The sequence below is a fragment of the Mesocricetus auratus genome, unplaced genomic scaffold, assembly GCF_017639785.1.
Source record: "Mesocricetus auratus isolate SY011 unplaced genomic scaffold, BCM_Maur_2.0 Super-Scaffold_100025, whole genome shotgun sequence".
NCBI lineage: Eukaryota > Metazoa > Chordata > Mammalia > Rodentia > Cricetidae > Mesocricetus > Mesocricetus auratus.
This window is the reverse complement of record NW_024429206.1, coordinates 5,923,966-5,951,591: the sequence shown is the minus strand read 5'-3', so window position 1 is coordinate 5,951,591 and position 27,626 is coordinate 5,923,966. Positions and strand designations below refer to the sequence as shown.

The following is a 27,626-nucleotide window of genomic DNA, read 5'->3' as shown; positions in this document are numbered from 1 at the left end:
TTTCAGATTGTCACCCCTCCAACAAGCTGTCCTTTGGTTGGTGTGGACCCCAGCTCACAGGGAATGGGCCCATTTGGTCAGGAATATTCAGGCAGGGCCAGTAGGTACAGTGTCCCTGTTTGCACAAATAAGTCACTCGGGTAGCACCTGTTTGGAGTGTTGTCATATCACCCCTGGAGACAAAGTGTCAGGATGGTGTCCTGGGGAGGAGGCCTGGGCAGGGCCAGAGCCACCCACAGCAGTCCTTAGATGGCAGCTGAGATGGGCCTCCCCACAGCCCATGCTGTTATTCACCTACCTAAGCCAGACAGACACCAGGGGTAAGGGGACACAGGAAGCACACACACATGCCCCCACAAAGCCCACCTTCCTGAGGGTGTGGTACCCTGACAAGCCAGCCTTAGAGGCCACCGTAGAAGATGGGGGTGTCCCGGGGGTTGATCCTTTCTCTGTGCCACAGAGAAGGGCTCAGCCTGGGTACCCTAAGGTCCTTGCGTCCTCCCCATCACCAGCCATTCCCACCCCTGGCAGCCAACCTGGGTTGCCTCCATCCTGAGCTGGCTGAAAAGGAGGAGGGGGGTGTTTAAGGGGAGAGAGGGAAGGTATTTAATACTAAACAGGTGTCTGAAGCCCGGAATTCTGCTGCTTCTAATAATGAAGTATTCATGAGGAAAAACCTTTTTTCACCACTTTCTTAGGATACTAATTTCACAACAAGCTCCTTGTTACGGTGCAATTATTCCAATCTTGTATTCCCCGAGACGGTGGCAGCCTCCCGTCTGTCCTGGCCTCTCGGTAAATGAAAGACAATCATCACGTAACCACCTTTCATTATGCTTCTATTTTACTTTCAGCAGAGGTACCCGCGAGTAAAGATTTCCTCTGAAAGGGACTTTTATTCAGTTTCAAAACCAATTTTCTCCTATTACTGTCTATAAAAAAAAAAGAGAAAGAAAAAAGAAGAAAGAAAGAAAAAGGAAGTGGGGGATGGATAGGTGTGGGGGAGGGGGAAGAGCCTCCCCCTCCCCCAGTTGCCAGTCTTAACACAGTGAGCGAGGCAATAAAAGCAGCAATATCCACTTCTCAGCTTTGATTTCTGGTAATTTTAAAATATGCCATTACAATCAGGCAGAAATGACACAGCTTGCGGAGGGAGTGAAGTGGAGCTCGTTGCAGGGATGGAAGTCCTTGACTGCAGAAAGCGGGGCCTGGGATGGGAGCAGGTGGCAGAAACTGGCCTGCTGGGGCCACCGCCGCCACACGCCACCATCCCGCCTTGAGGTCACAGTGCACAGCATTCGGACTGAGTGTGCCGGGCTTCCACACACACTGCAGATATGCAGTGTATACCTTGTGTCACACTCCGTCACGGGGGTGGGCCCCTGAAATGGACATGTTGACAGCCCACGGGGAGGCTCGGCTGGTACACCCACAGGTGTGAGTGGCCTGTGGCACTTACCTTGACCCCGCCCACTTCTCCCAACCCCCCCCCCCATCTGTTTCCTGCCACCCTGATGCACAAAACCTGCCCACGCCCTTCTCTTCACAAGTGGTACTGGTCTGGAGGGGAAGAACCTGGGGCCCCCAGGCAGCCTTGACTAGGAACAGGGAGGTTAAAGCCTAGAGTCCCCTCCCCCCAGTTCCTGCCCTGGCTGGAACTGATCTCTGGCTTGTAAGAGCCACTCCATGAGTCTTCTAGCAGACCCCCCCCACATATTACTCTAGAATCCTGACCCATTCTCTGACCAGGTGCAGGAGGCCAGAGTTCCAGCCTCACTCCAGGATGAGGGCACCCTGGTGGGCCACCCACCCTAGCACACTTGGAGCTAAAAAGGGCATGACGGGCTGCAGCTGTTGAATGAGGGCAGCCTGCCTGCTGCAGTAACCCAGCTGCCTCCCAGGGCCTCTAGTCTCCAGAGCTAGGATGTCCAAGCAGTCTCGGGGCCACGGGGGCCACTAGGCTGGGAGGGAATGGACCATGTCCATTTCTGGCTCCTCTCAGCTTCTCAGGGCAGTTCTCACCTCTGGAGGAACCAGGCTGACTGGCCCATACATAGCCTGGGACACCAGCTTCATTTGGAGGTGGACAGGGGGCCTCTCTGTTTCCTCAAGTCTCCCAGATCACTGTCCATTCTCTCCAAACCCTGTGCCCTGCTGTGGGAAATGGAGGGTTGTGGGGGGATGATCTCAGATAAGCCAGGGGCCAGCCAAGCATCATGGGGAGTGAGATGCCCACCTCAAGTTCCCATAACACCCCAACACTTTGGCCTTTAAACTCCTAACATAACCAACCTTCTCTGACTGGTCCAGCTCTCTCCCAGCCGCCAATCTCTCAATGCTCCCACAAGGCCCTCCTTTGGCTAACAGCCTCATACCTCCCGACCATGGCACCTGCTGTACCCTGGGCCTATGGCACTGCCCCCCAGCCATGTTAATTCAGGGCCATTTCAGATGGCTTGGCTGGCCATCTGGGTGCCCCTCACCACAGCCCTAATCATATCGAGTTGTAACTGCCAACTTCATGTCTGTCCATCTCTGCTGAACTGTGAGTTTCTATGGGGCGAGGGATATGTCTTATTAGTTTCCATCTCCCCAGTGTCTGGCCAGGAATAATCATTTAATAAGTAGATGTTTGGAGACAGCTATGCAGTTAACAGTGTTTGTTGCTCTTAAAGAGGACCTGAGTTTGGTTTCTAGGTCCCATGTCATTCCAGCTCCAAGAGGTACACACATGGCACACCCTCACACAGAAGACACAGCACATGTGTATACACGGTATACCCTCATGCAGACATACAAATAAAAATAACGTAAAAATAAGGCACCCAAATAATGGCTGCACCAAACGAACTGGCCATTGTGAGATGAAAAGCCCAGAGACATCAAGGATCCTGCACAAGGTCACACAGTGAGCCAGGAATAGGGCTGAAGTGGGCACTTAAAAACCCATGCCATCAGGTGGTGGTGGTGCACACCTTTAATCCCAGCACTCGGGAGCAGATGCAGGAGTAGCTCAGTGAGTTTGAGGCCAGCCTGGTCTACAGAGTGATTTCCAGTATAGCCAGAACTACACAGAGAAGCCCTGTCTGAAAAAAAAAAAAAAAAACAAACAACCACGCCTTTCCTGTGACTTCTGGCCTGCCTTCTCCTTCTCCTTCCCCAGCCCCACCCCATCTGCAGATGGTGGGTCCCTCAACCCTCTAGCACAAAACCATCACCATCTAGCCCAGCGGGGACCATCTGGAGAGCCACACTGTCTGCAAATCAGACTGTTTATAAGCTCAAGGCCTTTTGTGACTTTGATAATAAAAGGGGGTGGGGGATGGGAGGGAAAATGTCGCAAGCCTCAATGATTAGAATGCTCTGGCACTGTCCCTGACGTGGGGGCTGATAAGACGTCTTATCTGGGAGACACCCAAGGAAAAGGTCCCGTCCACCAGATAACACCCCCAGCTGTCAATGTGCCCTTTCATAGCTGGACTGTAGATAAGAGCTGTGACAGGGGAGGGAAGGAGGACAGAAACTTTCTGAGCTGAGGAGAATTAAGTCTGATGCCCGAGTGGCAAACAATGAGCGAACGCTGTCTACGGGCCGTCTTTATTTTATTCAGAGTCGTCTTGGGGGTGGGAGGTTAGCCTTGCTACCTTTTTGTCATCAGCTCCTCTGGGTCTGGCTGCAGGGGGTGCCAGGGAGTCCCAAGGGGTGGGAGGGAGAATGGGAAACTAGCAGGGTGCTGGGTACTGAGGACAGCACTTAGATGCAGCACTCTGCTTGGAGATCTGAGTACATCCTGTCCTTCAACCCAACCGGCAGGGCGGCCCTGGCTAGAGGCTGGTTTTAGCCTCCTTTCACATGGCAAGAAATGATCACCGTGTGTGTGTGGGAGGCGCAATGTGTACAAGATCAGACGGATTTTTAATAGGCAGAGTCCAAGGGTATCAGATCCTAACCCTCAGATCACTGTACGGCAAGTCCATCGTAGTCGGGGGAATCCCAGAAGCCCCTGCCTACAGTCAAGGGACCACGGAGGGACAGCTGCAAAGCCCTGGTTCCCCTCAGAGCCCACAATCCACTTGGATTCTACCCTGAGAGGGGCTGGGAAGAGAGGAGAGGCAGAGAAAGAAGACAGAGGCTCCCTGGAGGCCACCCACACATTCTATAACCACTCAACAGAACATAGCATGCGTGCCATGCAGAAGGTGGAACCCTGCCCCCCCATTCACCTGGGCAGTAACACTTGAGAACACCTTTTGGGGGGCCACCCCTATGCGACATATGTAAGCATGACCTGTCATAAGGCTCCAGGATATCACCCACTCAGAATTGCCCTCCCTGGTGAAATCCAGGGTAAGCTGAAAATAGACTGTGCCAGCCTCTTCTCCCTCATAGGGAAAACATGCCCACCTGCCTCAAGGGGTAAGGCAATCTAGTCTGTCCCTGGAGTACGGCTGAATGCACAGAAACACTTGGCCTCTGGGGAGGGTTATGACTCCATGAAGGCCACAGCCTGTGCCCCTTCCAGCATCCATCTCTGCCCTTATCTAGAACTGCCTAAGCAGATGTCTGCAGCTCTTCTCAAGGCCAAATACAAGTTGCAGCCTGGAGAGGAAGGTCACACCAGGCCTACCAGCATGAGGAGTTCAGAGAGGAAAGGCAGCCACAGGGAGCTATGGCGGCGGCGGCCGCTAGGCAAGGGCTGGGCTCTGAGGTCTCCAGTGACTATGAGGATGTACAGTGCCTCTCTGCATCTCCTTCCCTGGCTGAGACTTGATGGGAACTAGCCAGACTGGAAGTGGGAGCATGCCACCCTTTGACTTTTCAGAACAATCCATAGCATCAGCTATATGTGAGACCCAGGGCTGGGTCCTTGGCCTGTTGTCATATAAATAGATGCAGCTCCTATCCCTTAAGGAGTCAGGACCCAGAGTGGAGAGAAGAAACAGGAAACCTGGGGTGTTCACACAGGCTCTGCTCACCTCTGGTTGTCAGAGAAGCCTCCCTTTTCACCTTGTCCTGACCACACAGACGCCTCTAGAACTAGGAAGAGTCCTGCAGTGTTGAGAGGCCCAGACCCAGGAAGGAGAAACAGCACTAAGTTGGAGGCACTGGGGTCAAAGCCTGGCTGTGCGCCTCTGAGAGAGCACTACCCCTCCACAAGTCACTTCCTCAGAAAATGCCAGTCAGCACAATGCAGAGAAGTGCCAAGGGTCCCTAGGCTGCACAAGACCCCACAGGACTCCTCTCCACCTCCCTCTCCCCTTGCTGTGTCTCCCTGCCTGACCCCCTTGCTCTCCCTGCCTTGTTCTTGGTCTCTCTTCCCATCACTGTCTCTTTGAGGCAGCCAGAGCAGAAGCCCACCCCGCCTCCTTCCTGTTGTTCCCTCCCCCACCCCGGGTTCCCAGAGCCCAAGGCCTTCCAGGGGACCCTGTTAATAATTAAATGTTAATCTAAAAAGCAATTTGAGCTGCGGCTGGGCAGATCTGGTTAGAGATTACATTAGCATGGAGGAGGCCAGGGTAATTTTCTTTAACCCCTCTCTCCATCTCTCTAGCCAGGGAATCTTCAAGTCAAGGGGTGGGCACTGCTGATTAAACAGGCCCAGGGCTGGGCTATGGATAAGGGGACCTGTGAAAAGTGATTATTTCCCCCTGCCAGTAGGGCTGGCAAGAGAAGGGGATTTTCACTCTTTTGAGGGCAGGGATGGGGAGCCTCGTCTCCCGAGACAGGATTACTACCCCCAACCCCACAGGCCTGAGGCGCCTAAGATGCCCGCCCCATATGCTCCTGTGTGGCCCGACACCTCTCCCATTCGGTCCTCTTCTGCTATTTTTAGCTTTCTAGTCTGGGAAGGGCAGAGCCAGAGACACTGTTAGTTCTGGGCCAAAGGGTAAAACAAAAACTAAAGTGGCAATTTCAAAATCTGGATGTAAGCAGAGTGCTTGGGTAGGCTTCTCTGCCGGCTGGCTTTACGTCAACCTGACACAAGCTAGAGTCAACTTGGGAAGAGGGAACCTCAACTAGGAAAATGTCTCCATGAAATCTGGCCTGTAGGCAAAGTTGGCAATTCACTTTCTTAATTACTGATTGAGGTGGAAGGCCAGGCCTATGGTGGGTGGGGCTACCTCTAGGCTGGTGGTCCTAGGGTGTATGGCAAAGCAAGCTGGGCAAGCCATGAAGAGCCAGAGAGGAAGTAATGTTCCTCCAAGGGCTCTGCCTCAGTGCCTGCACTGACTTCTTCAGCATGCAGTGTGACCTGAGAGTTCTGGGAGGAAGCACCCCTCTTCCTCCCCAGGTCGCTTTTTGGTCATGGCATCGTACGGCAGCCACAGGAACACTTAGACAGCCTCTCCCATCACAAGCCCCCCCCCCCCCCCCACACACACACGCTGTGGACCCGGCTCCTGCACTGCACTTTAGCCCCTCCTTCCGGCAGAAGACTCTCTTGTTAGTTTTGCTTTTTGAAACAGGGTTTCTTTGTGTAGCCCTGGCTGTCCTGGAACTCCCTTTGTAGACCAGGCTGGCCTCGAACCTGAGTGCTGGGGTTAAAGGCGTGCGCCACCGCTGCCTGGCAAATATTCTTTATGATGTTTCTTGACTTTCACCTGAAGCCCAGATTCCATGGGACTTTGAAGACGTCTAGGGTGCATGAGAGTGACTCGTAGCTCCTAATGTAGATCTCCAACCTTCCTGTGTGGCTCACCAGTACCTGCACACAGTAGGTCCCCAGGGAAACATCTCCAGAGGGAAGAATGGGCAAGATATGGGTCTCAGCACGTGTCACCCTGTGAGGCAGGGGATGCAAGGTAGGCAGCCCACTCAAGTCCTTCAGAACCATGGCTAGCTCCCAGAGCAAGGTCCCAGGAAAGGGGCGGGGCCAACTCTGAGAGGGCATGGAAGCCAGTAGCCATTGGAATCAGCGGTGCCTGCTTTTCTCTACACATGCCAACTTCTGGGAACACCAGACAAAGCCCTTACTGTGTGCCAGGTCCTGTGCAAACGCTGACTTGTCACAGACCTGAGGAGGTATGACACTCAGAGGGACAATAAGGCAGGACGGGATCACCATGATGGGGGTCATCCTACCCAGCCTGGGAGTACCAAGAAGAAGGCCACCGAACAATCCCATAAGGAAGGTGGCAGTACTGTGTCCTGAACTATGAGTCCAGGCGCTTGAGTTCTGTCCCTGAACTAACTCACAGTCCTATGTCTGAGCTTGGTTTGAGTCTCAATCGCTTCATCAGTCTCCTTTCCGTGGACTGGCAAAATGACTCAGAAGGTGGAGGCAGTCACCATGCCAGACAATCTGAATCTGATCCTGGAAACCCACAGGAGAAAGCTGTTTATAGTGGCAATTATCTGTAATCCAAACACTTTTTTGTGGTGGTAGTGGTGGGGATCTGAGACAAGGTTTCTCTGTATAGCCCTGGCTATCCTAGAACTCATCTGTAGACCAGGCTGGCCTTAAGCTTACAGAGATCCTCCTGCCTCTGCCTCCTGAGTGCTGGGACTAAAAGTGTGCGCCACTACCGCCAGTTAATCCCAACATTCTTACTGTGAGAAGGAAGGTTGAGGCTCAAGGAAGCTTGGAAGCTCCTACACCCCGATAAGCCTGGAGTGTGCAGCAAAAACTAGGGTAATCCTGCTTCAACAAGGTGGAGGGCGAGAACAGATTCCCAAAGTTGTCCCCTGGCCTCCACATGCATGCACATCCCCATCCCTGGGTGTATGTGCGCGCGCGTGCGCGCGCACGCACACACACACACACACACACACACACACACACACTACCAACTTTTAAAACTTCCTTTCCATAATCTGTAAAGGTATACACCAGGCCTCCATGGGAGATAACTCAAGTGAGACCAATTGAAACATACTCAACAGCAATGATCCCAAGGGACTAACGAGAAGACCTTGGGAGGTCACTGGCTGCTGCAGAACACACCCAGATGAGAGCAGGCGTGAGCGTGTGCACTCAAAGCGCCTAGTTTGTGTGAAGCCAGTCAGGCCTTAACCTCAGGAGGTCGGCTTCAGATGGACAAGTGGTCGGCTTCAGATGGACAAGTGTGAACTCAGCACTGGGAGAAACTTGAAGGTACAGTGATGAGGACTCACTATGAAGGTTCAAAGACACTCCCAGTGCAATGACAGAGGATCGGTCATTACCATTGTCATGACATAGCTGATCCTCTCTCAGAGCCAAGGCTGTTCTCAATGAGTAGATGCGTGAAGCTCACACTGGAGGGGAACCTCGTCCCTAATCCAGGCAGAAGCAGGGGACTAGTGCTGATGGACCAGGTTCTAGCTAAGGGGACGTGCAGACTCCCTCTCTAGTTCTGACCTTCTGAAACTCTTCTACGGTACCAGACCCCAAGGTGTGAAGCTTGGGGTCCCTCCTTGTTACATCCCAGCAAAGGCTGGGAGAAGCCAGGAGTCAATATGAGCTGTGGGTGTTGTGAGGGTGTGGGCCTGGAAGGCAGGCCCTAGCCCAGTATTTCTGGAGAGGGTCGTATATTTCAGAGGGTCCCAAAAGAAACATGTAATCAGGTAACCCTGGGTGTGAGGGGTCTCTGAAGAGGCAACGCTGTATGCAAAGTTAAAGCTATGTAAAGTGGGAGAGCACCCCAAGTTCCTGAACCCATAATTTAAGGTTAAGCCAGGCAGCCAGAAGGGGCACCAAGGGCTGGGGAGGTCTTTGTGTGCTCCCCACTGACTCAGAATGTCAGACATCGCCACATTTAACCCACTCTCTCACAGGGACAGTTACCTTACACCCAAGGAAGCAGCATGGCTGAGCAGGATTCCTAGTGATTGGGTGATGGAGAAAAGAGAAAACTTCCTGGGATGAGAGGGATACTGGGATTTATACAGAGCTGAGGGGAGGCGGGCTGGCTGGAATGGTCCAAAAATGTTTGAAAGATGGAGAGATGAGTGGTGTAGGGGAGGAGCATCTGGGGCAAGGGTTGAGTGACATCTTCAGGACATGGCCAGGATGAAGACACTGCCCCAGGGCAGCTCTGCTGCTAGGCTGCCAACGTGACTGTGGGAGCTTGTGAGCCTCAGGGAGTCACATGCGTGGTCCAGTTTCCAGCTGTCAACCTCTGCTGCGAGCCAGAAAATCCCCATGTCACCCAGGCACAGGGCACCACGGTTTCCAAAGAACCCAGCACAAGAGCTGGAGCACCTGGTTCGAATTTCAGCTCAGTTGTGAGGCAGTTTTCTTTGGTGTTTGTGGGAGGGAGCTGTATTTTTCTTCTTTGTGCCTTCTGGAGCCTAATGTTTCTACCTCGGACAAGCGTCTCTTGTGTTTTGTTAGTTTTCAGAATCTCTAGCTGTCGGAAGACAGATAGAAGGCTCAGGGTAAACCACTCATGGGACAGGCAGCAGCTGTTGTGGAGGAAGGTCTGGATGGGGGGTGGGCAGACAGACAGACAGACAGACAGACAGAGGACCAGAAGCCGAGGCAGAGAGAAAAAGCACTCAGCTTTCGGGAGCCAGCACAAGTGCCAGCAGCGACCCTTCTGCCATAGACTTGGCTCTGGGAGAGCCAAGGCCCCAAAGGTTCCACACTGCTCTTTACCCTCAGGGTCCAGGCCAAGTTTTCCACCTACAACCCATCCCCCACCCCCACTGACTTTTAGGCGTTTCTAGTATCTTCCTCAGGACAGCCTATATAGCCCCTGTCCTCTTGTTAACTGCCTGGCCACACTGGCTTTCTTTCTGATCCTCCAGACAGGGCTTTTACGTTTCCGGTTCTGTGTCTCAGCACAGCACCGCCCAACAGAACTAGGCAAGCTCCATTTCTAAGTATAAATTCTCTATAGCCAAGAGGAATTAATATAGCAACACACCTTGCTTAATCCCAAAGGTCCACAGCTAGACCTTAAGGCACTGACAAGGTGTGCCACGTTCCTTTCTGTACTGAGCCTTGAAATCTAGAGGAGATGGACTCGGCAGCCACCTGTGAACAGCACCTGGCTCTGCTGTCCCCAGTCGGTCCCTGTCACCATGTTCTGCAAGTGGTAGTCCCCTGCCAGGCCACCCCCTCAGCTCTATCACCTTCTCAGGAAGTCCTCCTTAACCACCCTCCCCAGGGCCACAACCCAATCACCACCCTTCCTTAATGACTTCCTAGGGCACCCTCATGTCAGTCTCTTGCTCCACGGCTAAGGCTCTGTGCTGCTGGAGCACACAGATCCCACTGTGTGCATGCTGGAGCACACAGTGGGTATTTAAGAGGACAGAGGAGAATGCGCGTGTGAAGCCAGTAGGCCAGGGACCCCTTGGGTGCCTATTTCACTTCATATCCTATTGAGTGGTGAGAGGCAGGAGGCTAGGGTGTGCACACGTGTGTACATGCGCGTGTGCAGGAATGCCTGTGCACATGTATGCAGGTCAACACACACGAGCACCCCTCCCCACAGCTGCTGAGAAGTGGAATCAAGGATGGGCCCTCCTTTCGCCATCAGTCTGCATGGAAAAACGGCTGTGACAGCACAAAGCCAAGACTGAATCAGCAATGGGCCGACTGCCTAGTGACAGTTACAAATGATCCGACGTGGAAAAGACGGGATCAGATGTGTGCAGAGCAAGGGCCACCCAGCGCCGGCACATGCCAGACAACAGGCTGCTCGGGGGACAGGTGGCTCCCCAGAGCTTGGGCTCAGCATGCAGTTCAGTGAACTCAGGACAGACTGGACCCTGGACGCAGTGACGCCCACACACCCTCCACGGAGCCTGCCCTTCCGCCCAGGTCAGCCACTGCTGCAAGGTGCATACTGGATGCTTCTGAAACACCCGGGCAGATCCTCCTTCAAATGGCACCAAGTCCTTGGCTCAGGGCTTTGAGATGGTGGCTGCTTCTAGCATTCATCAGACTTGTCACTTCCAAATATTGAAAGCAGAATGCTTCTTTTGAAACAGGGAGGAGACTGTTTGCAGCCCAGCCCCTGTATCTTTCCTCAGAACTCCAGGAGGAGTAGGCTACCTGCCACCATTTGCAACTCTACGGTGGCCTTTAGGACAGGCCTCTCCCCTGAAGGAAGGGGCCTTCCAGACCCATGTTCGCAGTTACCTGATACAGAATGTTACCTCACTGAGACACCCCGCCCAAAGCGTTCTGTGAGGTTAGATCTAGAGAGGTTGTGTGGCTTCTGCAGGGGCCTCCAGCAGTGACGCTGTGGGGGCCTCAAATCAGGCAGGAATGGCTGGGCCTTTACGCCGGGGGTTCTTTCCTGTGTGGTTGGGTGAGATGGTTTACCTGGCTGTCGGATCTCGCCCACCCCACCTCACCACATAGTTCACCATCTCAACATGACAAACTGGCACAGTGGGTCACAGAGGGCTGAGCACACACCCCTCAGGGCAGGGGTGGCAAGCAGAGGAGGGGGGCTTCCTCCTGGGCTCACCGTCAACCGTCCTTGGGGCTGAAAAAACACACACTGCCCCGACCTGCATTACAGAGGCTGAAAGGCTGGGAAGGCCCTGAAGGAGGGGTGTCCCCTTGCTTCCTCTAGTGGCAGGTAGGCAGAAGACTCACCCCTCAGGCCTCCCATACCCAGGAGGGCAAGCTACAGATGCCGTGGGAGAAGAGGGATCCGTCCAAGGTCACCTGGTGGGCCTGAACACGAGCCCATGCCTACTTGACTCGGAAGCCACTGGGACAGCTGTCCTATGGGAGATTCTGAGCATGGAGGTGGTAGGCACTGGCCCCTACAGGGGTGGCCACTGTCCTGGTCTTACTTAGTTGCCACGATGTATGTCAAGAAGCTGATGTCAATGGGACCATCTAAGGCCAGTGACCTCGCCCTCAAACCACCAGCCCCATCCTGGTGTCCTACCGACCCAATTTCTCCAGCCACAAAGCACTAATCCCATCTCTCCTGGTAGGTTCCGCTCCAGGAAACACAAAGCAGCTCTTCGGCTGAAGTGCAAACCCCAAACTGACTTCCAATCCAGCTCTGCCACTCCCCAGCAGGGTTGCCCTAAGTCCCTTGCTGCCTCAGTTTCCCCATCTGAAGTGTGCAGAGAAGACTGATCTGGTTGATGTGTACTGAGGAGAACTCGCCTGTCACTCACTCTTGGCTCTTGGTGGTGACGACAGAGATGAATACTAAGGGCCAAGTGAGGGATCTGTCCATGGTGGCAGTGATGCAGAGGGGACTCAGTCCAGCAGGGTGTCCCTCCTAAACTCCCAGAGAGAGGAGGGGGCTCCACAGGGCATGTTCACCGACCCTTTTCAAAGGGCCTGCATGCACCACACTGCAAGACCCCACAGATGACAAGACACGCCAGGAACCTGGCCCGTGGGCTCTGTGACTTCAGGGAGTCAAGAGAGCACTATGCAGGGCTGACAGCGTCCTGGGAAGGAGGGCCCGTGACTGGACATCTGAATACTCCAAGGTCAGGGGAGCCTTGGTATGGAGCCCAAACATGCCCAGCAGGGGCTGGTGGGGCTAGAGGCGCAGGCAGCGTTCACAAGGCATGGTAGGTGGGGAACCGCTACCGGGGAAGTCTCCAGGAATGATACTGCAGCCAGCAGTCTCCCACTCCGTCCTAACCTGGCTGAAACGGGGACTGTTACTATCCCCGTGTTCTAGGAGGAAACACTCACTGATGCACAGTCAGACGCTGGTCTTGAATTTTTAAATCTCCCAACCCTCTGAGAGCTGAGGCCACAGCTCTTCCATCCTAGACAGAGAGTCTGAAGTCCTTCTAGACATGAGGAAAGCATGGGGCAAAGGGGGGCCGTGTGGGTAATGAGCAAGGAAAGACACAGGTTAGAGACGGCAGGGGTCCTCAGAGGCCAGGTGGAGCCCTGACCCTCACCTGCAGTGCTAAAAGCATTGGGATTCCCACTCAGTTCTCCCATTTGCCAGCTGTGCTTTGGTTTCCCATCTCTAGAAAGGAGTTCATAACAGACCAGGTGGAAGAAATCTAGTACACAATAAATAGTACTCATCTACTAAGGAAAAAAATATAAAGCTTTGTAAATACTGCTTAGTAGTCAAGCATTTGCCTAATGTGGTCTTGGGTTCAATAATACCCAGCACTTTAAAGATAAAAGAAGGGGCTGGAGCAATAGCTCAGCGGTTAAGAGCACTGACTGCTCTTCCAGAGGATCTGGGTTCAATTCCCAGCACCCACATGGCAGCTCACAGCTGTCTGTAACTCCAGTTCCAGGATCTGACACTCATACACAGACATGCATGCACATAAAATAAAAATAAATGAATCTAAAAAATAATAAAGATAAAAGAAACCAAAAGCTGGTAGCCTGAGGCGATGCCCAGCCAGTGTGGGGATGATTCGGTCACTGGGCCAGCTCCTGTCTTGGTCCAGGCAGGTGCCAGGAAGAGGGCCAGCGGCGGCAGTACAGCTCAGCCTTGCCAGGGCACATGCCAGCATGAGCGTGTGCGCAGGCTTCTGTGTGTGTTGCTGCAGCAGCTTCTATGCAAACATGTTAATTTGTTTTCATTTTGTGTTTTTTTTCCTTCGCAGGATAATTGGGTGAGTTTGAAGTCTTGGCGAGGCTGCTGATTATAGCTGTTTGGGTGGTGCCCCTCACGGCTTGGGCCCTGCCTCCTGCCTCTGGTAGAGGAGACACAGTAGGGGTGTCTTCCGGGGGTGTTTGCAGTGACTTGGGGTGGGCTCTGAGGGCTGGAGGGCTGACCTGGGACCTCTGACATGCTCCCTGCCCAGACGACATGGCATCGCTGAAGCGTGCGCGTCTGCCTGTGCACGGCTTTTCTTTGTGCTGCTGACTGCATGCAATTAAAAAAAAGAAAGAAAAGAAGAAAAGAAATGTGGCTGGCATGGCAGTGCATGCCTTTCATTTTAGCATTTGGAGGTTGAAGTGGGAGAATTCTGGGAGGTCCAGCACAACCTTGGCTATGGAGCGAGTTCTAGGCTGCCCTAGACTACAGTGAGACTCTTCCAAAACCTTCTATTCCCTTGGCCATCAGAAGTGAGCCAACCCAACAGCTCACATCTCTGAGGTTGGGTGGCAGCTGTTCTGCTGGGAGGTGGGTGGCCATGGCTCCCACTCTGGAGAGGAGTGTAGCTTTGGGAACAGAGCTCAGGTAACCTTAGCCATTTTCCAGCTCTCGGAGTCCTCGCTCACCTAGGACCCCGCCGGCGCCTTGCCTTGGGATTCAAAGACCATGGTTGGATATCACAAGCATCGGATGGCCTCAGAGTCCCAGCTGAGGTTGGGGTTCTTTGTCCTGAGGGCATCCTGCACTTGACCCTAAACTTGGACTTACAGCATTGACACTGCTGCTTGTGTCTGCCCACCCCTTATAGGCAGGGACCAGTGTCTGAGGCTGGGCCATCTTTGGCTCTCATTTCACTGAAGGCACCCCGTGTCACACCGTACACGACAACCACGGTGTCAAGCCATAACGTTTGACTATCTTATCAGGGTTCATAGGGGCCTGGTCCCCACTGCAGCACACAGTAGGCCCACAGCAAATGAGGTGGCTGGTGGTGATGAGGGATGACAGACTTCCGGCTGGCCCCGTGGGTGGTGGGCAAGCCTCTGAGAAGGGCTTGGCCTCTTCATCACATGGGGTGGCAGGTGGCAGCACCCCTCCCCCACTGAGAGCCACACAAAGGGGCCTCTATTTCTCTCCGAGCATTTGTTCCTGGCCTGGCTCGGCCACGCCACCCTCTCCCTGCTCTGCTGGCCGCCCAGCCGGCTGAGCAGACACAAAGGCCAGTGTGTCCCTGTGGAGCCAGTCTGGCCCCAGAGGACCCTGCTCACAGAGAGCACGAGCCTCAGAAATATCCTGGGAGGGTATACAGCGCTCTGTGGTGAGGCTTCCCATCTAGGTGCCATGGGGAAGGGGACAGAGGACAGCAAGGGTTCTGGGCGTCAAGTTCCAGCTTCTGCACCTCCTAGTCACACAAGCCTGGGGCAAGGGTAAACCTCTGTTTCCCCTCTGTCGAGGGGGGACTATGACAGTGACGTGTCCAGCCACCTGGGGTGTCAGTCTGGGGAACTGTTCCATTTGGGGGATAGAAGGTAGGTAGGAATCTCATAGGCTTAGGCATCCATGTGCATCTCTTGAGTTTGACTCAGGAAATTGAGTAGACCGAGCAACCCACCTCACATCTGGCAAAGCCCAAAACTGATGGCACTGACTCTCAGGCCAAACTCTCAGGTCCTGTCTTTAGGTGGTGGCATGACAGCAGTTGCTGGTTATTAAACAACTACTGTACACAGGGACTCAGAGCTACCTCACCTCCTCCCAACTCCACAGCGACTGGATGGTGCCACGGTCAGAGACTGGAGCTCTGCAACAAGACCTCAATGCCTCACCCTCCCTGAACATAAGATGATGTTCACCCTCAGAGGATCTAAAGTACCATGAGAAAAATCGACTCATGGTGTCTCCAGGTCCAGCAAGCTTAACCAAGGGGATTCCCTAAAGGCTCAGGGTAGGAACTGAAGGCCACAAGTGGTGTCCTGGTGCCTGGCTACGTAGGAGGCGGGCAGCCATTCCAGGAGCTACACTAGGCTTTGTAGGCCAGGATCCCACCAATGACCCTGGAAGTCTTTAGCAGATTTTTATTTTCTTATTTCACTTCTCAGACCCTGAGGTCCAGAGCCCTAGAAACCCTGCAGCCTGCAGCGGGTGGGGCCGGAGAGCTGGGCCTCTCACCTGACTCATCGCCCCTGCTGCCCCCTGGAACCCTGACCCTTCCACACATCTCCCTGTTTCCCTCCTCCCCGCCTGCCCGCCTGAGCTGGGGCAGCCAAGTGAACAGCGGAGTACCAGGTAATTAAGACGGCGTACCATCCGGGTGCCTGGGAATGCTGTGGAGTTTCCCTTTTGTGTTTATAGCAATTGTATGAAAATGTGCGACACGGAGCGGCACCAGCTGACAAATGAGATGAGACAGACAGGATTCCGGGCCGGCTTTTTTCTGGGCCTGATTGGCATTAATTGTGAGCGTTTACAAAGCACAACTCGGCGCCTGACATTTGCTTCAAGCGAACGTTTCCTTCTAATAGTTTTAATGATTACATCGGGAGCTGGTGATCACCACAGGGTGGGGGGAGGCTGCCTGGAGCCTGACTTCCCGGCTACCTGCTGCTGGAGGGCTGCGCCAAGTGCCAGACTTTGGGCACAGGACGGAACCCCAGTGTGGGCCTAGCTGCTAGCACCTACGGGGTTGCCAGTTTATAATGCTGATGAAGAAACAGTGGGGAGCCCCATGGGCGGGGAGGTGAGCAGAGAGGGGAAGCTGGTCTGGCTTTGGCTGGAGGCCCTCAGTTCCCCATGGACTAGGAAGAACCCTACAATTGCTGGTTGCGGTTTTCTTATTGTGTGACTTTGGCCAAATCTCTTCCGATCTCTGGACTTGGTCGCCTTACCTGTCAAGAGGTTTAACTCTGCCCTGACTCCAGATGCATGACTTTGGAGAATCCCTTGATCTCTGAGTCTATTTCCCTTACCTGAAACGAACCCAAGGTGAGTTTTAAACCCTAGGAAAAGGGGGTATGGGGAAATCCCAAATTCCTGACAGACCAAGGCCCTATACTGCCTCCTCCCTGGAGAAAATGCTGCATGTCGTTGACTGATTCACTAGGTCGCTCACACATCTGCTCACACGGGCACTCAGGCACTTGCTCACTCATTCAGGTACTCAACGCCTTGGCTCATGTACTCATTCGCCCGTGCACACACTGGACTGCACATATATTCATTCACTCATGCACACGCTGGATTGTCATGTATTCATTCATGCACACACTGGATTGTCATGTACTCACTCATGCACACACTGGATTGTCATGTACTCACTCATGCACACACTGGACTGCACATATATTCATTCACTCATGCACACACTGGATTGTCATGTACTCACTCATGCACACACTGGATCTCATGTACTCACTCATGCACACACTGGATTGTCATGCACACACTGGACTGTCACGCACACACTGGGTTGTCACGTACTCAGCTCACAGACCCATGGTTCACGCTCATGCTCAGTCCCCTCATGCACACACTGGGTTGTCATGCACACATGGATTGTCACGCACTCACTGGGTTGTCACGTACTCAGCTCACAGACCCATGGTTCACGCTCATGCTGAGTCCCCTGTGCATGAGCTGAATTGTTCTTGCAATCCTTGCTCATGTACTCACCCATGAATTCCCAAAGACGCCAAGTGTCCCCATTAGGAACCTGGGAAGGCATCAGGGGACAGGGCTGAGAGCCTCAGAAGGGCCTCCTTGACAGGGCTCACAGCCTCACGATAAAGAGAGATGACAGCGCTAAACGCACTTGTGTAGAACACCCTGTCATCCTTTCTCCAGTTTACAGTGGAAGAAACTGAGGCACAGAGGAGAAACAGACTAACGTCAGTCTGGAAACACCTCTGGACAGACGGCATCAGAGGCAGATCCTCTCAGAAGCTGCCATCCTGGGACTAGCCCTTCCCACCCCCCCCCCCACCATTGCCTTTCTGTTATGGCAAGGGCTCAGATGCACAGCGAGGCAGGGCATCAGGACAAGGGGGATCAGGGGACAGGGCAACTGGTGATGTCAGTCCCACGACCAGGGCTCCACTTCCTAGAAACCCGTTGCTCTCTCACACATGGCTGCAAAGGTCATGTGGAAGGCCCCTGCCAGGTGTATGAGGAGGACACCCATGACACATGCAGAGGCCCAGAGAGGTGACGGAAGCCCGTGGGGTTGGGAGCAGCTAGCTGAGCACTAGCCTTGCCAGGCTCGCCCTGCAGAAAGTTTCCAAGATGAACCCCGGTTCTGTGCTGTACTGGCTTCAGCCAAAAAAACCTCTGACAATATTTTTTTTTGAGTTAGTTTGGGATTGTAGTGGGGAGAGAGAGGGAAAAAAAAAAGAGGGGGATTTTTTTCCTTTTGCATATGGTAGCACAGATGGGCCCATGATCCGTAAAAACTGTCTGCAATTAAACTCCCACTTTGCATGGCTGGATTTGTCAGCCGTCTGAACCATGAGTGGAGGGCTCCACACTGACAGACAGGAGCTGGGGAGGGGTGGGGTGGGGGGCGACGCAAGATTCCACAGGATGGGCAGTAGCCCAGGAACCTAGGACTGGGGCCTGATGGATGGCTGGATGAATAGGACGTGACAGTGACCATATCAGCTCATTCTCTAGGTAGCCACCTTGGAGTTCACCAGGATAGGCAGAGAGCTGGGTGGGGCCTTGGCTAGGGGTGGGTGCCTGGATTGCAGGGCAGTGAGGTGGACAGTGAGGCTAATCATGGTCGGGCCCTGCCAGAAACCGGGCCTGGGACAGGCGAGAGGGTAGATGCTGAATGCCACGATGGGGGTTCCTTAACCACAGTACAGTATGCAGGTGCAGGGCCAAGGAGCCAGAGCCCGCGGCCCAGTTGGCAGAAGGGATGGAGAACGGTGCCAAGAAGAGCTGCCGAAGGCCAGATCCGACTCACTCTCGTCCCCAGAGGAATTAGTTCAGCCTCCGCTTAGGGGAAGCAGGTAGGGAAACCAAGGCAGGTGCCAAGACGCTCTCAAGGGTCTCGGCCGGCTCTGCCAAACCAATGGGCGTTGCATGTGTGCCTCCTCCCACCGGCGTCCCCCTGCTACCCCTGGCTCCTAGTGCCGGCATACAGCTCCAGCTGCTGCCCCAGGATGTTCTGTTGTTTGGGTTAACGAATGTCTCATTTGGCTTTGGGACATCCTGAGATCACTAATAATTGTCCCATGATGAAAGAAATAAGGCCCTGACGGACCTTTCCCTGCCCGCTCCATGCTGGGAGAGAAAAGTCATAAAAACAGCTTGCTATCTCAGCTATTGGGGCTCCGACTAGATGTCACTGCTAATTGGGTATCACACCCTTGTCTTGTTCTCTCAGAAGCTAAATCAAGAAAGCGCCACTGCTGCGGACTAATTATATCTCCGGCCTGCAGCCTGCAGCTTGTCTCTCCCTTTATTGAGTTAAAAAATGGTCACGAACTCTCATCTTTCATCCCCCCAAGTGCCGGGCCCACACTGTCCTCTGGGCAAGGCTGCTCAGGTGCACACTGAGCAGCACAAGGTCGGTAAGAGGCCTCAGACAGCCACAGGGCTGTGGGGGGCTGATAGGGCCCCTACCCCAGGTATCTGCTGAGTCTCCTTCCTGGGCCACTCCCCTGCCAGCCTGGGGGCTCCAGTCTTTCCTGGAGAGGGGGACTCTGGGCTCTTTCCACCTAGCAGCTGGATCCCCTGGGCTCAGGAACATCTCTGCCCTGTAGCCATGCATACATTCATCTAACCTACTGGGCTGTCTACCTCCTATGCACCAGGTACTCCCGTGGTGGCTTCTAGTAGCCCAGAAGCAGGGAGTATCAAGCACAACACCCTGGTTGGTAGAGGCACTAGATACGGAGATGGTACCTCATTGCTCCTCTGCTGCTCAGAGCTGCCACCTCCAAATGTCAAGGCCAGCATCTGGCCCCTCCCAGTCCCCTCCTGAGGGTCCCACCCACCTGTCACGCCGTTCCTGCCCGGCACATCCCTCTTCCTAGCCCTGCCTGTCAGCTTGTTCAAGAGGCTGTCACATCTGTCTGACACCCCCAGGCTATGGCCTCTGAGTCCCAGGTGTGAGGAGTGTTCTGCTGTGCCAAGCTTCACCTTCTTCATCTGTAAAATGGACCAAGTTCGTCACTGGGGTACAGAGAGGCACGCGGGTGCCCAGTGGGGTGATGAATGAGAGAGTGTCCCGGAAGAGATCAATAAACACAAACTGTAAAGGGATTCCAGGTGCTTTGGAACTCGTACAGCAGGCAGTAACTGGCCCTCACACTTAGTTCTGGAACAACCCCTACACGAAAAAGGTCCCTCAGAGTCTGTAGGTGTGGTCCCCTGGCCTCTGAACCACAGATGGCAGAGGGACCCCTGAGCTCATCAAGGCCAGGCAGCCGACCTTGTTTTAGCCCGTAGGCCCAGATGACTGATTGGCGCTAGCTGCCCAGAGCGCTGGAAGCAGCCCAAGGTCAGGAAAGGAACAAGGCAGGGGAAGAGGGCGGCGACTGACTGGCAAGGTCTGCCACAGGAATTACCATCCTTGACATTTTAAGGCACATACTGCGTCTGGATTGAGATAGGTGGCAGTGACTGACTCAAGGTTGTGTAAAATGTGAAGAGATGATTGGCCTACAATAAATAGGCCCCTTGGCTCCTGCCCAGGCATCTTTGGAGGATAACCTTCCCGGCCCTGGCCTGCACAGAAGAGGACCCTCCTCCCTGGCATGGGGCCCTGGCCTGAGGGGTCCCCTTCACCCGACTTCTCCACTTAAACAACAGGGATACAAGTGCTCTTGGCAGGACAACAGGGGCGTTAAATGAGTATTCCAAAGGCCAGTGCAGGAAATTCCAGGTCTCATGACAGGCAGAGGAGTTTAAAGGGCGCAGGACCAGAAAGCAACAGGACCTCCCCCTCCATGAAGCCCTTCCTCTCTGACTTAAGTTCCTACCTATGAGTCCCCACACGCTTTGGGAGAGCTGAGAGTCCCAGGGGCAGACCAGGGCCATCACCACCTGGCTTGCTGGCACAGGGAATCCCTCTAGTGTGGCAGTCACCCAATCTAGAGTCTGAGGCCTCTCCCTCAGCACTCACCATCTTTTGAGGCTACTCAAGTCTCTGTAATTTTGTCTCCAGCACCAGGAGGGGAGAAGCCCTCTGACTGGGCAGCAATGGTCACTCCTGCTCCCCAGCCACCCGCTCTCACCTTAGCCAGCCTCACAGCCTTCCTCTCAGGTGGACTCTGGCCCACCTGACAGATGAGGATCCTGTGGTCACACAGATGGGGAGGGTGCATGGCCTGAAGAAGCTGCTGCCGCCTCCATCAGCACCAAGCTCAGCCTTGGCTCTGCCAGGCAGCCTGCGGGAGCCAGGAGTGAATCCTGAAGCAGCCGGTGGTGTGATTCCCTCCTCCCAGGGAGGCCCCTCTCCCCATAGGCCCTGGGTCATTAAGTTCTGTGTCGAAGTCTCTGAGAGCCTGTTCACAGCCATCCTCTGGCCTCAACTCCTGACCTCCCAGGCCATTGTCCCCTGGGCCTCTATACAATAACAGGAGCTCCTGGGGGGGGGCACAGCAGCTGGAGCTGGGGCAAGGGCTTGTGGTGGAGCTGAGGTAACGGCCAGGAGGTGAGCCTCGCTCACACATCCTCACAGCTCCCAGGAGTTGTCTCCCAAGAGTTGTCTATACACACAAAAATTTCCCACCCACAAGCCCACTGGAGAACTGTTCTTGTCAATAAATTGATCTGTATGGGAACACACATACCCAACAGGAAGAGAAACTGGGGTTCCACCCCAGACAGGCCTAAGGACCCCATGGCCCCTGTTCACCTCCCCATGATGAAGCCCTTCTTTCCTTGGACCACATGGGATCCGTAGGCTGGCCGTCGAGATGATCCCCTCCAACACTAGCTTCTCTCTCTTTTACCCACTCTCCCCTCTTATAAGCTGTCCTTTTCTGGCCAGGCCAAGGGTACTCCCTCGTGGTCAGACACCCTCATGCATCCTGGGCTGGGCAGATTCTCCCACCCTGAGCAGCTACAGCCTTTTGCTCCTGGGGTTCCTGCCACCCTTGCTCCCACCCAGTCTCTCTGAAGCCTCTTCTTGGAAGACAGGGCAACACTGGGCACACCAGGGATCCCTCATCAGATTGGGACTAAGTGTCTATCCAAGGGGACTAGAGATGGCAGGGCAAAAGAATCTCAGCCCAATTACCCCTCCTCACTGCCCATGCTCCCACCCCCATCCTGACTGCAGGAATCCACTGCCCTCCGTCACTTGCCGCTCCCTGGCTGTGTGACCACAGGCATGAACATATCCTCTGGTCCCCAGTGAAACACATTAGGGGGTCTGAGAGGGACTGAGATATCTATTGGTCACCTGGCTCCTCAGAGGCCTCAATTTCTCCATCTCTGAAATGGCACTAACTCCACCAGGGATGGCTAGGAGCGCCCTACCAGCCACTGGCTTGGCTTGCCTTTTGTTTGAGGCTCCCAGTAGGCCCTCAGCTGTTTCTCAACTAAGCAATCAGTGGTCCAGGTGGAAGGAATGCATACACACACACACACACACACACACACACACACACACACACACACACAGCCTCCGCCCCTTCGCAGAATCCCTCTCCCCACCCCCAGCCCGGGCAGACTAAAATAGTCATTAGGCAGATTTCAAAAGATGTCAGTAGCTTATAATTATAGTCGACATCCTTCTGAGATAAAAGTGATTACCTTGGATGCAAATCGCTTAGCAACCAATCAGGGCGGCGGGCGGCGCCCGCGGAGGTGACCGGCCGGCAGCGCAGCCCTTCTCCCTCGGCTGCACCGCACAGGCGGCGGCGAGAAAGCGCACAATAGCTCTTGACACGCAAATGGGTTAACACAATAAGGGCGGCTCCGGCCGGTGCTGGGGGAGAGCAGCAATTCCCGGCCCGCAGGAGGTAATAAAGCGGCCCTTTTGTCCGCGCCTCCTCGTTCTCACCCCCACCCAGCCCCAAGGAGTCGCTGCCTGATTGAATTACGGTTCATGAATACGAGCTGCTTGCCTGCTTCCTCTGACTGGGGAGGGTTGGCAAAGCAGAGTGGGCAGGAGGGAGGTTGGGGAGGATGCCCTGGCCAGGCCCCAAAGCCCCTGGCACTCAGATGGGAGCCACGTGTGCTCACCATGTGGGCTCACCACGTGGGGGCCCCCTTGCTGGGGTGCTGAAAGGGTAGGGGACCCCCAGCCCAGAGCTGGGTCTTCTTCTCTGGGTTCCAAGTCACTGGGACAGCTGGAGATTATGCTCATTGCAGGTATAAACTACATCTATGGAACACTTACTGTAGGCTGTGGCCTGCAGTGAGCCCTGGAGGAATCCCCACCACGCCCCTGGGAAGTGGGTACTGCCTGTAGCTCTTCATTGATGAGGACACCAAGCCTCAGCGAGTCAAAAGCCATGCAGCAGAGTCACATAAGCAGAGGCCCAGACCCAACCAATTGCACAGTCGGCCACCCTGCAATAAGCCTCCCTGGGGAGCTTCGGGTTTCTTATCAAAGGCATCAAGCAACCAGGCAGGGCCTATACCTCGTCCAGAGCAGCTGTAAGGCTCCACAGCTCGGGGCGTTGAACTGCGGCACTGTGAGGAGGGAGCCTCAAGTGCACGCTGCCCGAGCACTTAGAAAGACTGTAGGGTGCTGCTCCTTCACACACCTGCCTCTAGTCACTTAAGACTCCAGGATACAAGCCACCTCAAGGCCACCCTGCTCCGAACCACTCTGGTACCTCCAGGCTTGCTCTTCTATTCGCCACTTTGGAGACTCAAGTGCCATCTTCCTGGGGTATGCCCCTACCTGCTGCTGGGCCAGGAGCTCCAGGCATTAAATCCTGTTGCCATCTATAACCCAGCCTTCCACCAGCAGAGCCTGCCAGGAGCTCCGGGTAGCTGAGGTCCCTGGATGGCCCAGGGCCACCACATGGCCCTCTAAGCAGATGACACACAGGGCCAAGGTTGGCTCCTTGACTATCTCTGGCAGGTGGGTTTTATGCGCTACATTCCTCCTCCCAGGGCTACAGAAAGGGGCCCAGCAGGGGAAGGCAACAGGCTGAGATCACAAGACCTGGCAGAAGTTGCCACTGGGCTCCACCTGTCTTGTTTCACCCACGAACCCATCCGAGGGCAGGGCGCCTCCCCTTGTGCCTGAGTGTGAGGTTAGGGAGGTCCTGAAGATTCTAAAGCCTGGGTCACTGAGGCCAACCCTCTGCAGCCGCCTGGCTGAACACCTACAAAAAGACCATCGCTTCCTTGGCTCGAGCCTTAGGTTTCTCATCCGAGAAATGGGTCACAGCACAAGACACTCCAAGCAGCAGCTGAGATGCTGCAAAACGCCTGGCACTCAGGAAGACGCTGGGTAAACTGGCATTCCCCTGCTTGTCGTCTGGCACTCACTGCCAAGCCCAGGGAGCCGAGGGAAAGGAACAGAAGGAGCTGCCCAACTCTGACAGCCTTTCCCTCCGCCTTGGCTGAGGGAGTGTAAATACTCCACAGAGGGCCTCCAACCGCCTGTGTGTGTCTCTGGCGCGCACTCCAAGTTTGTTTCTAAACTGGGAAGTGTCGAGAGGCCGTACCCACAGCCTCCCCTGCCCCCCCCCAATCTGCTGTTGCAGCAGCACTGTCCTCGGAAGCTTGTGTTTAAGGAAACTGTTTCAGCTGGAAATACCATCGCCCCACCGAGTCCCCAAAGCAGCCTCCCTGGTATTTATTGACCTGTCACTAGAAGATCCTGGAAGGAGGATGGGAGGTGTTGTCTGTACCGAGAGACCAGTCCTGGCTTCTCAGAATGCCCCTCACTCTTCTTGGCTCTCACCTGTCCCCTCACTGAGGGAGCAATGACACCGGGTCCTCCCACCATTCCTAGGATTTGACCGTAGCTACCGTACCCATATCTGACCCTGGCTGTCATTGCTGGGACAGGCATAGATGAGTCACTGGGACTTGGCCTAGGAGTTCTCCGCACTGTACAGGGCTGCTGTTGGCATGTGGTGGGGACTGGGGGCTCTTGTCTTCCCCACCCATGCCCTCTGGCCCCAGCAGAGTTGGACATATCCAGACCTTGGCTCCGACTTGCCCTGCATTTGCTTAGGAGGCAGCCATCACACTGCTTGTCAAAATCATCTTAAACACCGGAAGGAGACGGCTTAGGCGGGAGTCCCAGCTGGGCCAAAGCCCCCTCACCTTGGGGTTGTGAACAGCAGGGGGTTCCCTGGACAGACGCACAGACAGACAAGCAGACACATGGAACAGAAGGGTCCCAGCTCCTCTCTTTCTGACTCCGGGCAGAGCATTCCCATTTTAAAGAGAAGCAGTCTGCCCCGAAGGCTGAAGCATGCTTTTCTCTGGGGACCCTGGGAACTTTGGCTGCTGGCTGGGAACACCATGGGGTTCACCAAGGCCTCCTTTTGAGCATTCTGCTTACAAGTGGGAGGCTGCATGTCTGGGAGTTATGGGGCAGAGTCCGGAACACCTGTCCTCATGGGCAGGAAGCATCAGCGGGGACAGCTGGCACTGCCTCCCTCCCCCACCTCAGGTGGTGACTGGGGATTTAGGTCATAAGATTGCAGTGGGAAGGACGGAAGGAGTTGGCCTTCGCCTTCTACTACCCGAGGACAACCAGCTCTGGCCATTCTGGCTCTGGGTCAAGGCTAGTTTCGTTGTCACCACAATCCTCTGACATCAGAGGTCAGCAGTGATGTCACACGCAGCCCGCTGGGAACATGCTGTCTTTGTGAGTTATTTGTTAACAATAGAGACACAAATGTCTTGCCTCAGAGGACACGATCCTCAGACATAAGTTTTGGGACGCCACGACCTCTGGCTCTTCAGGATCTTGTAGACCCTACATGCTGGCCCATCCTGGACGACCCCAAGCAACCCCTACAAAACTACAAGAGTTCCCCGGGAATTTCCTGAGGGTAGAGCCACTACCTTTGTTAGCTTCATGGGTGGGGTGACCTTTCCTCTCAGGCATCTGCCGAAGCCCAGCAGAATACCCACCAGGGGTCCCCACCCTTCACTTTAGCCAGTCCAAACAAGTTATGTGGACAGAACAGGGGCAGATTTCTGCATAGCTGCCTCTGGGCCCTCAATAGCCCAGGGCCCCTTGGGGGCCAGTACAGATTGCCCGGTTGCCAGTGGCTATCCCCAGCTCAAATCCAAAATCCCGTGTCCCGCAACTCACTGTGTCAGCCAGGCAGGCGAAGGGCACCAAGTCTCAGAGGCCACGACGCTCCAATCTGCGCATCGCGGCCATGCAGGGGTGATAAAGATTGCCCGAGGAAGGCCCCCCTTGGGGGCCGATGCTTTTCCTCGGGTGGGAAAGGGAGCTGTAGGTGATGGCGATTCCTATGCCCGAAAGCACTGTCCGAAGTCGGGGAAGGGGGTTACTCTGCTCAGCACCGGTCGCGTCCGCTCGGGTCCCCAGCCGCTCGCGCGCTCAGGCGGTGCATCCTCGCCGGAGACTGTCCTCCATGCATCCGGCGGGAGGCGCTGCGACTCCCTTCGGGGCCCGGCTCACCGCGGTAGCTCTGCCCGCGCCTCTCCCAGGGCGCCCTCTCCGTCCGCGCTGGGAGGCCGGCGGCCGCAGCCCCTCTCGCCAGCCCCAGCTGCAGCCTGTCTTTGTTGCTTCCTCTCGCTTGCCCGCCCGCCCTCTGCTTGCAGCTCCCGGGTTTGCCCGGGGGTGAAGAGTCCGTCTCCTCGGAGGATTGCACGCACCTGCAGCGGCCCCGGCTCCTAGCCCGGCATGCACCGGCCCCCGCAGGTTGCAGAGAGCAGAGCCGAGAACGCACCGGCCCCTCCTCCTCCTGCTCCGAGCCCCGGGTGTGGGGGGAGGGGAAGCCGGCGATCAGCGGCAGTGGCAGCCGCAGCGAGCGGCAGAGGCTGGGATGCAGCCTCGCGGGCCTTGGCGCTGAGGACCTGCGAATCCGGCAGGCGCAGGGCAGACTCGAGAATGGAGAGACGAGCACCCGGCGTGGGGCTCGAGCGCTGCAGCAAAGGCAGTGCGCCGGTCTCTCCCGCACCCGTGACCCCGGAGCTCCCGGGACCGTAGCCTCGCACCGCCCGGCACCCTCGCCTAGCCTCGGGCCCGGCTCTCGGCCTGGCCTGGCCGGCGCGCGCAGCCTCTCGCCGAGCTGCCGGCCCAGCAATGCTGTCCGCTGCTCCGCTCCGGCGCGACTGACAGGCGCGAGTGCCCGCTGCCTCCGCGGCGTCTCGCCCCCAGCCCGCCCCCCGCGTCACTGCCCAATCAGCAGCAGCCGAGAGGCGGTTACCACGGTGACGCGGAGCCGCGTCCTCCGCGAGGCGGGGACGGGGGCTGCCACGCGCGCTTTTCGCGGCAAAATTCAAAGGCCGGCAGGGCGGCTCTCCAACCTCTTTTCCCCAAGCTGGGATGAGGCGGGGTCGGCTCCTAGAGGACTTCAACTCCCGGCATGCTGCGTGCCTAAACCCGGCGAAGGGGCCCCGGCTGGGAGCGCAGGGCATGTTGGTAGTTGTAGTCCCTTTGTTAAAAACTTAGAATTTGAAAAAAGTATTATTTACTGAGTGCCTATTTGAGGGTAGGCACCGTGCTAAGATAATAAAAAGGTTGGAGTGTAGCTAAATGGTAAAGGTACAAATGTACAGAGCCCAGTCTCTCTCTCCCTCCCTCCCTCCTTACCCCCCTACACACACAGAGCACCCTAACCACATGACAAAGTGCATACTATACTACTATACGTAGTCTTCAAAACTGTGAGATCAGTATTAGGACCTACATATTACAGTTTGGCACTTGTTCTCAGTGTACGGCTGAAAGTAAGATGTGAAGGGCCCTGCATGTCTTGTTCCACGGAGCGTTTGAGGATGGTGGTGGAGTTCTGGAATCAACGCTGAGATCTGTGAAGCACAAACTACATGCTGAGTTCTTTGTAAGTGACATCCCGCAGATGTATGCCGTGACCTTGGGAGGCAGGTGCCAATGTTCTCTCAAGCATGTCATTCACGCTGGTCTCAAATTCCTAGCTTCAAGCAACCCTCCTATCTCAGTTTCCAGAGTACTGGAACTATAGGCACAAGCCACAATGCCTG

At 55.2% G+C, this 27,626-nt stretch overlaps 1 protein-coding gene across 1 annotated transcript in view; it reads right to left on the bottom strand.

Moving 5' to 3' along the window:
- Positions 1-26,700, bottom strand: part of Fam222a (family with sequence similarity 222 member A) — a 46,043-nt gene extending 19,343 nt beyond the window's left edge. Inside the window, 1 exon segment of the mRNA XM_005078942.4 lies at positions 25,744-26,700. The gene's annotated coding sequence lies outside the window, so the exon portion shown is untranslated.
- Positions 26,701-27,626: the final 926 nt, after the last annotated feature.